This window comes from Sciurus vulgaris (assembly GCF_902686455.1).
Source record: "Sciurus vulgaris genome assembly, chromosome: 12".
In the NCBI taxonomy this organism is placed as follows: domain Eukaryota; kingdom Metazoa; phylum Chordata; class Mammalia; order Rodentia; family Sciuridae; genus Sciurus; species Sciurus vulgaris.
The window spans coordinates 48867163-48880965 of NC_136473.1; the positions used below are offsets into that span (position 1 = coordinate 48867163).

Below are 13803 nucleotides of genomic sequence, written 5' to 3' on the forward strand. Positions count from 1 at the left end.
GTTTTCCTTCAAACATTAGATCTGGTCTCATCAGCAACTCAAGGGGTAACCCAGAGTCAAAAAGTATATTGGGATTATCTTTTATTTACATGAAGCAATGAACTATTTGTCTTACATAATTTACTTCAGGAGCTAAAAGCATATCAAAGAGCCCATGTCTTATCCTCTTTGGTATACATTTAGAGCCACCAGCCAGATAGGCCTTTTTAGTAGTATGAGAAGTCAAATGAACATCTGAAAAATATTTTGAAGACTCTTAAATAGTAGTCTAGAAAACTGACATGAAAAAGAACTCATTTGTCTTTTGTTTTTTGTTTTTGGTGAGTTGCATGGTAGGCAAGCACTCTACCAACTGAGACTCATCTCCAGCCCACAACTCAAGTTTTAAGCTCCTCCTTTGTAGAAACATTAGATATGCTGTAGTTTTAAAAACTAAGTTGTCATAGCTAATTTGTGCCCGTGTTAGAAACTCTTCTAAAATTACTTTTCAAGTAATCTAACAGGGGTGTCTCTATGGAAGTCATTCAAATTACTTCCATAGAAAGTGTCAACAGGGCCAGGGATGAAGCCTAGTGTAGCTTGCCTGGCTTGCACAAGCCCTTGGAGTTTAACCCCTAACAGCGCAAGAAAAGGACAGGGAGGGAAGGGAAAGGGAGAGAAGGAAAGAACAGGGGAGGTGATGGAAAGGAATGAGCCATTAAACAAAATATGGCATAAAAGCTCTAAAAAAGTTCACTAAGGTCTAGAATTTTAGTCATGTCAAACTGGAAAATAATATGAGAGTACAGAATAACTACTGCATAATCGGGTCAGCTGCAGCCTGGCCTAAACCAAATGGAGGAGTGGGTGGGTCTTGACCTCCAGTGGGAGGGGCTTCATTGCTATGCCCTGTGTGGGGGAGGGGTGGGCCTGTGAGCTCACAAGGACAGCATGAGCTCACAAAGCCCTTGGTGGCCAGTTGCTGTAACTCCCTAGCCTCCTGGTCATTTGGCTCCCTGTGATCTGCGTGGTCAGACCACGCAGGTTTGGGCTCCAACAGAAAGCCTATCGTCTGTAGCCTGTTTTTTTGGCTGGGCAGGATGTAGTTGGCAAATGAGTTTTGGTGCAATGGAGGGGCCAAGGGCTGACCCTCAGCCTTGCTTGGGCCTGGGTCTGGAAGAAATATTCAGGGTTGCGTCAGCATTGCCTGAAGATGTAAGAGCAGGCCCTAACCCTGGTGTCTTTCCTTGGTCGTTGGTGATACGTGCAGCTGTTGGATTTTTTGTTGCTCTCTTGTTTTTGTGGAGAAGTGTTCAGTCTTTTAGAAGCAGGTTTTCCGTGGAAGAAAACTGGCTCTAAAGTTTCTGAACTACTTTCCCCAGAAAAATGCAAACTACTTGAAAAATTTAGTCTTGTTCAAAAGGTTATGACGGCTTGGAGTCATCCTTAAAGGATGCGAGTTTTGTGAAGGAGTCAGTAGAAGCACAAACTTTGGAGGCAACGTATGAAAAGCTGAATCAGTCCAAATCTAAACTTGAAGATGAAATACTCATTCTAGAAAAAGAGCTAAAAGAAGAGAAATCTAAACGTTCTGAACAGGATGAATTGATGGTGGATATAGCAAAAACGATAAAGTCCCTAGAAGAGGAATCAAAATCCCTCAAGTCACAAGTATCTGAAGCTAAAACAACCTTCAGAATACTTCAAATGAATGAAAAAGAACTGAAGGTAGCAATAAAAGAGGCTTCGAGTGAGAATAACCAGCTTCAGGAAAGTCACAAACTCCTTTTACAAGAAGCTGAAGTATGGAAGGAAAAAGTGAGTGACCTTCATAAACAGAAGATAACATTGGAAGACTCTAAAGTACAGGCAGAAGAAGTTCTAAGTGATATAGAAAATCACATTAAGTCTGTGACGGAACGCTTGCTAAAGATGAAGGATGGGGCTCCTGTGCCTGGAGAAGACCTAACAGATGACAGTAACTTAAAGTTGGAAGTGAAGAGTGAGTCAGAAAGTGGTGCTCACTTAGGAAATCAGCCAAAGGATCTTCAAAGGAACTGGTTCATGCTGTTAAGTTAAATGCCTCTTTAAAAACCTTAGGAGAAAGAAATCAAATTTACACTTCATTATCTGAAGTAGATGAAAGAAAGATGATCTTACAGAACGTATTAAAATCTTCAGACTGAAGGAGAATCTTTGCGGTCAGAAAATACACAGTTTGAAAATGAGAACCAGAAGCTTCAGCAGAAACTTAAATTAATGATGGAACTGTATGAAGAAAATGAAATGAAACTCCTCGGGAAATTAATAGCAGAGGAAGAGTGCTGGTTCGAGGAAGAGGAGAGACTTGCAAAGTGGATAAAAGGATCAGCCTCGCAGCTAAACAGCTAGAGACCTGTAGAGAGCAAGCCAAAGATTTGGAGGAAGAATTGGAGAGTACCATTCATTTTTATAAGAGGCAGATTCTCTTCTATGATTCTCATAGAGCACGTGCTGACACTGTGACCCTGTCATCTCTATGGGAACTGGACTGTAAGATGATGAGCCCTCCACCAGGTCCAAAGTATTCTGATCTACCTGTTCCTCTACAGAGGCAAGATGGATATTTTAATGATTATGGTAGGCTATCCGGACCAGCACAACTCAGAAGGCTTAAGATGTCTTCTTTGTATAAATTGGATGGGCGTATGTCTTTAGAAATGGAATCCAGCAGAAATAATATCAAACATGATCTTGATCATTTAAATGTGCTGGATTCATTTCGCCCTGCTGAAAATCAAGCAGCTGGCTCTGGCTTTCTTTTTGTACCTCTCATTCCAGTCAGAAATCCATCCCTTCGAGTAAATGCAAGGAGGAATTTCATGAGAAGAGGATCTTTCCTTCCTCCACCTCCTCCAGGAAACATGTGTGGAGCATCTGGAGATTATTTCCCACGTGGCCCCACCCCTTCCATTCCCAGTGTGAAACATCTATTCACTGAGGCATTTTCCTCATCTTTTCCCAAGAGCTGGATTTTCCCCCACCCCCACATTCTGAAAGTAGAAGTGAGTTCCCTTCAGGGTCCATTTCACCTTCAAATGAGCCTGCTGTTGAAGATCCAGAACCACAGCAAGAAATTTGACAATATTTTTGATCTTTCTTTCAAAGTAATTTGACTTATCTTATTTTAGTTTAACTGCTTTTACTTAAGTGACTCTACTTTTGCTCCGATTGAAGTTTAATGGAATTCTCATCCTTAGGATGGTACTTTGTAAATAAAGATGACTTAAATATGAATCTTATGAGTAAATTATTTCCATTTTATTTTAATACATAGTATAAATCTTAATTTGGTTAATCAATTATTACATAAACAACAGTGGAGTTTTATATGTAATGAATATATATATGTAATATATATATGTAATATATATATGTATAATGAATATATATATGTAATCTTGTGGTTTGGGATATTTTAAACTCAAACAAAGGCTGTGCCTTTATGCCAAAATGTATTTACTATGATTGTAGCAAATGGGAAGTAACTTTATTCTTAATAAGACTTTTAATTGATTTAAATTCTTGTTTGGCATTGATGATTTATTTGACTTTGATGATAATAAAAGTAAGCTAGTTTTTCCATAAAATAGAATAAGTAGAGCATATTAAGAGTAAACAAGAAACATGAATAAACGTCATGTAAACAGGAGATTTCCAACATACAAAAAAATGCCAGTTCTCAGAACATTTTTAGGAATACAAACCCCAATTTAAGCTCACTCTGTCCCCATTTTCCCTTATATCTTCTTTACTTTATGCCCATTTTCACAAAATTAATAATTGCATTCTATTGTGGTTCACTGATACGGGGCATGACTTCGTCTTTGTTTTGCTCTTTTGTAAACCATAAATGAATTATTAGGACACTGAAAGGAGAAAACAAAGACATAACTTCTGATTTTGTTATTGTTAGATTCCATCATCATAAAATGACTCAGTCAAACTTCTATAAAATTAAAAAAAATTCTTATTCTCAATTTCTATATCATTGCAAATATGTAACAATTTGCAAATCTGCACCAGACCAGATGTAAGGAATCCCACAGAAACCACGCCGGACACGGGAAATCACAAAAGGGAGTTTATTAAGCAAACAGAGCATCTCCATGCAGGGTAAGAGAGAAAATGAGAGGAAAAAACAGAATGAGTGCATGCTAGAGAGAGTGTGAAAGCCAGGAAGATAATGAGGAGGAGAGACAGAAGGATAAGGAAAGATGGCGGGGTAGCTACAGTAAAGCCGTTGAATTGCCGAGCTAACAGGGGACCAATATCGGAGAAGGATACTTGCAAGCTGACTGATGAACCAATAGCTAGCTAGGGTGTTCACAGATTGACACGTGGTTGGGAGTCGGGGAAAATGGCTGCAATGGAAAGGGCAGGGGAGCAGCTTTGTACAATACACCAGAGACCACACTTTGAATAGTGTTTTCCCAATAGAGCCACGAAAGACCATTTATTAAAAATACCCTAATGAAGAATTAGTGGAGTTGGAGAATATCATGCTAAGTGAAATAAGCCAAACCTCCAATACCAATGGCTGAATGTGACTCTGATACGGGATGCTAATTCACAATTAGGGATGTGGTAGGGAAGAGCAGAGTTACTTTAGATTAGGTAGAGGGAAGCGAAAGGAGGGGAAGGTATATGGAGGTAGGAAGCATAGTAGGATGAAACAGACATTATTAATGTGTACATATGACTGCTTGACTGATGTTATCCTACAATATGTACAATCTGAAAAACGAGAAATTATACTGTTTATGTATGATTTATCCAATGTATAAATGCATTAGCTCTTTAGTAAGTAATACAGTAGTCAAGAAGCACTGAAAATTTCCCTAGTTAGCTGCCACCCTGAGATATATCTCCATGAAAGAGGCAAGTTTGAACAGAAACACAACACACACTCCGAATTTTCATTATTTCTTGAAGCAAGATTTTATAGTACTGATAGGCTTCTTGCTTTTAAAATTTTTTTAGTTTTATTCTAATCAGTTGTACATGACAGAAGAATACATTTTGATAGATCATACATAGAGTTTAATCGCTCATTTTCTGATTGTACATATTGCAGGATCACATCAATCATGTAGTCATACATGTACATGATGCCATATTGTCTGTTTCACTCTACTATCATTTCTTCCCCCATACCCATTCCCTCCAGTCTCCTCTGCCTAATATGCAGTAACTCACTCCTTCCCTATCCCCACTCCCTTACTGTGAATTAGCTTAGGCATGTCAGAGAAAACATAGGGCCTTTTGTTCTTTGGACTTGGCTTATTTCACTTAGCATGATATTCTCTAACTCCATTTACTAGCAAATGCCAAAATTGCATTCTTCTTTAAAGCTGTATACTCCCTGTTTTAGTGAGCATTTCAGTGCTGTGACCAAAAGCCCTGACATGTACAATTAGAGGAGGAACAGTTTATTTTGGGGCTCACAGTTTCAGAGGTCTCAGTTTATAGAAGGCTGCTTCCATTCCTTGGGGCTAGAGGTGAGGCTGAGAACATCATGGCAGATGTGTTCACAGCGTGTGGTGGAGGGAAGGGCCTCAAGACATCACACCAGGAAGGGGAGAGGGAGGGAGAATGGGAGATGGAGAGGGGGGAGAAAGAGAGAGAGCCCAGCTGGAGCTCTCCTCACTTTGGACAAATATAAACACCAAAGCACACCCCCGGGTCCCATGGTCTTCCAGCCATACCATACCTGCCTACAGATATCACCAAGTTCATCCCTATCAGGGAACAATGCACTGAAGAGGTTAAGCTTCTTGTAATCTCTAAACTTTTTTGCATTGTGTCACAACGAGCATTCTGGAGGACATCACATATCTAAATCAGAGATACAGCCACATCAATGTTCATTGCTGCTCTTTCACCATAGCCAGATTGTGGAACCAACCTAGATGCCCTTCAGTTGATGAATGTATAAAGAAACTGTGGCATATATATACAATGGAATATTACTCCGCCATGAAGAATGATAAAATTATGGCATTTGCAGGCAAATGGATGAAATTGGAGAATACCATGCTAAGTGAGATAAGCCAATCTCAACAAACTAAAGGACGAAATCTCGCTGATAAGCTGATGAAGACATATAATGGGGGTGGGAGGGTTAGTGTTTGGTTTAGGGTTTGGATAAGGAGGGTGGTAAGAATGGAGGAAGGAAGGACTGTATAGAGGGAAAAGAGGGGTGGGGGGTGGGGGGTAGGGAAAAAATAACAGAATAAATGAAACATTACCCTATGTAAATTTATGATTACACAAATGGTATGCCTTGACTCCATGTACAAATAGAGAAACAACATGTATCCCATTTGTTTACATAAAAAAAAAAGAAGAAAAAAGAGTATTTTGAGAGACAAAGGGGACATGATGGAGTTTTCAGAGCCTGTCAGGACAGGGAAGTGTAAAAATTTAGGAGGGATCCAAGAGGCTAACTGCTTGTTTTTACTTTCAGTCCCTGTTCCACTGCTTGACATCTCTGACATTGAACAAGCTATTTACGCTTTCAAGCCTCAATTTCTTCAACAATACAATGGGAATATTTCTTTCCTCCTTGGGGCAGTCTGGTGGTAGTGAGGGGCCAAGTTACTTAAACCACACTGACTTTTAATGTTGGTTTCAGCCAGAAAAAGTGGTGTGTGCCAGTAATCCCAGTGACCTGGGAGGCTGAGGCAGGAAGTTTACAAGTTTGAGATCAATTTCAGCAATTTACAAGGCCCTATGCAACTTAGTGAGACCATGTCTCAAAATAAAATAGGAAAGGCTGGGAGTTTGCCTCAATGGTTAAGTGTCCCTGGATTAATCGCTGATACCAAAAGAAAAAAAAAAAAAATCAGTGTTGGCTTCATTATGCACTAGCTATGTGTCCTTAGGCACATTACTTCTTCTGTTCCTCAATTTTCATTCCTGAAAAAACAAGCATAATAAAAGTACTTATATTTTAGGGATTAATTTGAAGATTAATGAGTTAATACCACTGAAATACATAGAAAAGTGCTTAGCACACAGGAAGATTTCAACATTGGATACTCATTTTTTAGATCTCTTTGTGATTTTTAAATAATGTATAGGAAATTGATAAGTATGTAACAAATACTATAACAATGATTTGAACATATGCATCTGAAAAGGTATGTTCTATATGTGAGATTTTTAAAACAACTGATAATCATTTTTAAATTTATTTCATTTTTTGACTTTTTTAAAAATATTTTTTAGTTGGTGATGAATCTTTTAATTAATTAATTAATTAATTAATTTATATGCACTGCTGAAGATCAAATCCAGGACCTCAAACATTCCAGGCAAGTGCTTACCACTGAGCCACAACTCTAGCCCATTAAAAAAATTGATATCATTTTGGGTAAATGTATCACAGCACATGACAAAGAATGAAAGTTTATATGAGATATTCAAACAAACATCTAGATGATCTCTCTAAATTCATATTATGATATATCTTCCTTTTTAAGGACTATAAATTGTTCTGTTATCTTAGCAATGATGAATCAAATTGATAACACTGAGAAATAAGTTTTGAGAGAGAACGAGAGTGAATGTATAGGCTATGAAAATAAAATTGTTTCACAAATATATCCATGTTGCTATAGTTTACATTTAAAAATATTTTTTAAGTTGTAGATGGACACAATACCTTTGTTTTATTTATTTGTTTTTATGTGGTGCTGAGGATAGAGCTAGGCAAGAATTCTACCACTGAGCCACAACCCCAGCCCCACCCCCGCTTTCTTTTGTGGAGATGGGGATTGAACCCAGGGTCTTGTGCATGTGAGGCAAGCACTCTACCAACTGAGCTATGTCCCCAACCCTAGACTTTCTAATGTCTCCCAAAGGCCCATGATTTAGTCTGCAAAGTGGCACTATTGGAAGGCAGTGGAACATTTAGTAAGTGGGGTCTAGTGGTAGGTTTTAAGTCTGTTGGGGCATGCCTTGAAGAAGAGTATCTTCCTCTCCGTTTTGTGCTTTCTGGTCATGAGGTGAGCATCGCTGCTCTATCATGTGTTACCTGCCATGATGTTCTTACTTGTCATCGGTCCAAAAGAAATGGGGCCAATCAATCACAAACTGAATCTCCAAAACTGTGAGCCATACTAGACCTTTTCTCTTCATAAATTTATCTCAAGTGTTGTCACAGCAAACTGGCCAATATAAATATTTAGGTCAAAGACTGAAGCCTAATGGTATCTTCAGTTGTTCTTAGAACACAGACAACTCTGGATCGATGTGACCTAGGACACTGAACACTCACTCTCATTTCCAAACAAAAAAATTTTTATAATTTCATAACTAAACTGTAAGAAGGACAATGTAGATACATTGAGATATGTTTTCAAGGTAATGATAATAATACATGTGTTCCTGCTCTAATGTCATGCATATTTTCTTAAAAAATGTTGTGCTCTGTTAAAAAAAAAAAAGGACAATAAAAGTGCATGCACAAGCATGCACACACTCAGTTACTTTAGTAACTGAATTTAGAAAAAAAGGTTGGAACAGGTCACTCAAAACTATGCAGCTTGTGTAACCAGAGCAATATAAAAACAAAAAGTGGTTCCTGGAACAATAACCTCAAGAGCCCAGTTAGGCAGCTCAGTGCTGCTAGAAAATGCCACAGTGGAACAGCAGAGAGGCAGCGCTGGCAAGGTTTCCATGAGAGCAAGCTGGCGGCGGAGAGGGCTGTGCGGGCTGCTGGGGTGGGCGCTGGAGCAAGCCATCAGCCGCAGGTGAGAGCCGCCCCGGCCAGGCTTCACTTCGCACAGGAGGGTACCCAGAAGCCACAAGTGTGCATTTTCTTAAAAATAACCTTTGGGGGCCAGTCTGGTAATCAGCTTCAGTTTTCTTTTTCCCTGGCTGATGAAGGTTATAATTCTGTTGCAGAGAAAATAGCAGCACCCTCCTTGCCTAGGAAAATATCAATTTCATGGTCCTACTAACCTCATTCTCTATTGATCAATTGTGTATGAGTTCATTTGCAGTTTAGGTTATCTAGTGTGATAAAATGGAATTAAATTTTTCATACATGTTTAGAAAAATTACAGCTCACTACAACTTATTAAGAACATCCTGCTAGATTGTGGACACCATCCTTATCTAGCAGAGTCAGATGGGGTTGAGCCATGGGACACAGAGGCCTGGCTTCCAGGAGCTAGCAGCCAGTATGTGGTGCTGTGTGCGAGTGGTTCCCTGTCTAGTTTCCCTGAGAAGACGGCCCCCTACCTCTACCCCATCCTGATCATCACAGAAGAAGCCCCTCTGGTCAGGGCCCCTCACCTGTGTGACTATAAAATAAAGGAGAGTTGGGCTACTCCATGTGTTAGAGGCAAAACTGGTAATGCCGATCTGTCACACCCTCTCACTTGAAAGGAGTATTGGCTCTTGCGTTTTTATTGATTAGATAAGTTTATGGGTAGCTGATTGATTTACAGCCAACATCGTCCTCTGGCAGTTAACCCTTTTCTCATCCACGCGGGACTGGCTGAGACACCCCCACACTAGATGTGGTGGGACATACATGTAGTCCTAGCGACTTGGGAGACTGCAGCAGAAGGATAGCAAGTCTCAGACCAGCCTAAGCAGATTACTGAGACGCTGTCTCCAAATTAAGTAAAAAATTTGCTTTTGACTGTCTAAGAGAGTTATGATTTAAAAACTGTTGGGGATCTTCAGGGAACTGAGAAATCAGCCAAGAAATTAGATGGATTAAAAAAAGTTATTAGGGGGGGTTTCAAGATGGCGGCCTAGAGGGTGGCTTCATTTCATGTTGCTCCAGGACTCAGGATTCAAAAGAGGAGATATTGAGACGCTTAGGACCAACTCGAAGCAGCCGGGTGACTCTCACCCCCTGGGGAGGCATCCCGGATGGGACGGTGGTCCCGGAACGCAGGAAAGTTTGTGAAGTAGAACTGCCAGCGAGACGCCCCTCCCCCCGCTGGAGCAGTGAACTTGGACAGCTGGGAGCGCCGTAAAGGAGGCCGCTCGGCACAGCGCTGGGCTCGGAGCAAACCACTGGGGCTCTGGCGGCTGCCCAGGGGAGGAGTGGCGAGGAGAGCTGTTGCTCAGGACACCGGGGCCTGCCCTGAGGAGGAGGAGGAGGAGCGTGGCCACTTGGATTCGGAGTGATTGCACCAGAGCTACAGGCGGTTGCCAGAGGAGAAGCTGCGCGGCGAGCTGTTTGGACTCAGAACGACGCTTCTGAACCCGGGGCCTGCCCTGAGGACGAGGAGGAAGAAGAGGAGCGAGGAGGCCGCTTGGATTCGGGTGACTACACCAGAGCTACAGGCGGTTGCCAGAGAAGGGGCTGCGTGGCGAGCTGTTTGGACTCTGACCACTTCTGAACCCCGGGGCCTGCCCGGAGGAGTAGGAGGAGGAGGAGGAGGAGCGCAGCGGGTCCTTTGGACTCGCAGTGACTGCATAAGCGCTCCAGGTGGCTGCTCAGAGGAGAAGGCGAGTGGTGAGTTGTTTGGTCTTAAAGTGACAGCTCCTGAACACAGGGGGCTGCCTGGAGGAGAAGCGTGGTGGGACGCTTGGTCTTGAGTGGCCGCACCAGAGCTCCGGGCGGTTGCTCAGAGGACCCGTGCAGCGGGTCACGTGGATTCAGAGCCACACAGAGGGACTGCTCCTGAACACCGGGGGGTTATCTGGAGAAGGAGGAGGAACGGGAAGGGTCACTTCGACTCGGAGTGATTGATTGCCCCGGGATACGGGTGGTTGGTGGGAGGAGGAGGCACGAAGTGAGTTTCTTGGACTCCTAGTGACCGCACCGGAATACTGGGCGGCTGTCTGGAGAAAGAGGCCGTGGCGGGTCTCTGGGACTCAGAGCGATTGTTCGGGGCCACAGGTGGCTGCTCAGAGGAGGGGCCACACAGCCAGGCCATTAGGTGCAGAGCAGGGTCCCAGGATCTAGGAGGCTTCTGGGTGGTAGAGCGCACAGAGACAGGCTTAGGGCGGAACGAAGGTTCCAGGCCTGTGGGCAAATTCTCTGAGGAGGGGCAGCCTAAGGAGATTCATCTGCGAAGGGTGAGGCTCCCAGGCCCAGGAGGTAGGCCGGCCCTGGGAACTTTGCAGAGGAAGGCAGCCCAGCCCAGGCGGTAGCTGTAAATTGAGGGGAACCTCTAGGAGGGAACTGACCAGCGAGACCTCCCCACTGGGTGAGTCTTCCCTGCTGGGTGACGTTTCCCCACAAGGACGGTAAAACCAGAGACTCAGGCCCAAACAGGCCTTGCCTCAGCTCGCAGCCTAGGTCCCCTTTGGATGACCATTGGTCAACAAGTGGAGGCACCTCTGCCACTAGCAGGGATTATACCCCACCTGAAGGCCACCACTCCTAGAGAGGCAGCTTCCTTGTGGAGCACCGCATTATCATTCAACTTCCTCCATGACTTCAGCCTACTGAAGGCTAAGGGGGGACATATATAGAAATCTTCAGGGACATTGTAAGTCAATAGAGGAAATCTGCAATATCTCAGCGGTCCACTGATACCGAAAATATGAGAAAACAAGGAAAGAAAATGCTGCAAACAAATCTAGATGATACATCAATAAAACCCAATGACAGCATGGCAGAAGAAATGACAGAAAAGGAGTTCAGAATGTACATAATTAAAATGATCAGAGAAGCAAACGATGAGATGAAAGAGCAAATGCAAGCATTGAATGATCGCACCAGTCGACAGTTAAAAGAGCAAATACAGGAAGCAAAAGATCATTTCAATAAAGAGTTAGAGATATTGAAAAAAAACCAAACAGAAATCCTGACATGAAGGAAACAATAAACCAAATTAAGAACTCCATAGAAAGCATATCCAATAGGATAGAACACCTGGAAGACAGAACCTCAGACATTGAAGACAAAATATTTAACCTTGAAAACAAAGTTGAACAAACAGAGAAGATGGTAAGAAATCATGAACAGAATCTACAAGAACTATGGGATATCATGAAAAGGCCAAATTTAAGAATTATTGGGATTGAGGAAGGCCTAGAGAAACAAGCCAAAGGAATGAACAATTTATTCAATGAAATAATATCAGAAAATTCCTAATCTGAAGAATGAAATGGAAATCAAGTTCAAGAGGCTTACAGGACTCCAAATACACAAAATTACAACAGACCCACACCAAGGCACATTATAATGAAAATACCTAACATACAATAAAGACAGAATTTTAAAGGCTGTGAGAGAAAAGAACCAAATTACATTCAGGGGGAAACCAATACGCATATCAGCAGATTTTTCATCCAGACCCTAAAAGCTAGAAGGGCCTGGAACAACATTTTTCAAGCCCTGAAAGAAAATGGATGCCAACCAAGAATCTTATACCCAGCAAACTTACCTTCAAATTTGACGATGAAATAAAATCCTTCCATGATAAACAAAAGCTAAAAGAATTTACAAAAAAAAGCCGCATTACAGAACATTCTCAACAAAATATTCCATGAGGAAGAGATGAAAAACAAAGAAGCAAATCAGCAAAGGGAGGAATTATCCTAAAGGAATTGTCAAATAAAGGAGGAAACAAGTTGTGTCAAACAAATAAATAAACAACATTTTAAAAATGAACCAAATGACCGGGAAAACCAAATCATTTCTCTATAATAAGCCTGAATGTTAATGGCCTGAATTCATCAATCAAAAGACATAGACTAGCAGACTGGATTAAAAAGAAAGATCCAACAATATGTTACCTGCAAGAGACTCACCTCATAGAAAAAGATACCCATAGACTAAAGGTGAAAGGATGGGGAAAACATACCATGCACATGGACTCAGCAAAAAAGCTGGAGTATCCATCCTCATTTCCGATAATGTGGACTTCAAGCCAAAGTTAGTCAGAAGGGATAAAGAAGGTCATTTCATACTGCTTAAGGGAAGCATAAATCAGCAAGATATAACAATCATAAACATCTATGCCCCAAACAGTGGCTCTATGTATGTCAAACAAATCCTTCTCAATTTCAGAAACCAAATAGACCACAACACAATAATACTAGGTGATTTTAACACGCCTCTCTCACCACTGGACAGATCTTCCAGACAAAAATTGAACAAAGAAACCATAGATCTCAATAACACAATCAATAATTTAGACTTAACGGACATTTATAGAATATACCATCCAACCAAGAGTGAATACACTTTCTTCTCAGCAGCACATGGATCCTTCTCTAAAATAGACCAAATATTATGCCACAAAGCTAATGTTAGCAAATACAAGAAGATAGAGACACTAGCATGTATTCTATCAGATCATAATGGATTGAAGTTAGAAATAAATGAAAGAGTAAAACACAGAAACTATTCCAACATCTGGAGATTAAACAATATGCTATTATATGATGAATGGATAACAGAAGATATTAGGAAGGAAATTAAAAAATTCTTAGAGGTAATGAGAACAAAGAAACATCATATCGAAATCTCTGGGACACTATGAAAGCAGTACTGAGAGGGAAATTTATTTCATGGAGCGCATTTAATAAAAGAAGTAAAACTCAACAAATAAACGACCTAACACTACAGCTCAAAGCCCTAGAAAAAGAAGAAGAGACCAGCACCAAAGTAGTAGAAGACAGGAAATAGTTAAACTCAGAGTTGAAATCAATGAAATTGAAACAAAAGAAACAATACAAAAATTGACAAATCGTTGGTTCTTCGAAAAAATAAACAAAATTGATAAACCTTTAGCCACACTAACAAATAGAAGACGAGAGAAAACCCAAATCACTAAAATTCGGAATGAACAAGGAAAT

At 41.1% G+C, this 13803-nt stretch overlaps 1 pseudogene across 1 annotated transcript; it reads left to right on the plus strand.

Annotated features, from left to right (window-relative positions):
* Positions 1-1107: 1107 nt before the first annotated feature.
* Positions 1108-3134, plus strand: LOC306641382 (melanoma inhibitory activity protein 2-like; annotated as a pseudogene). Its single transcript has one exon. The product of its transcript is annotated as a melanoma inhibitory activity protein 2-like (transcript).
* Positions 3135-13803: the final 10669 nt, after the last annotated feature.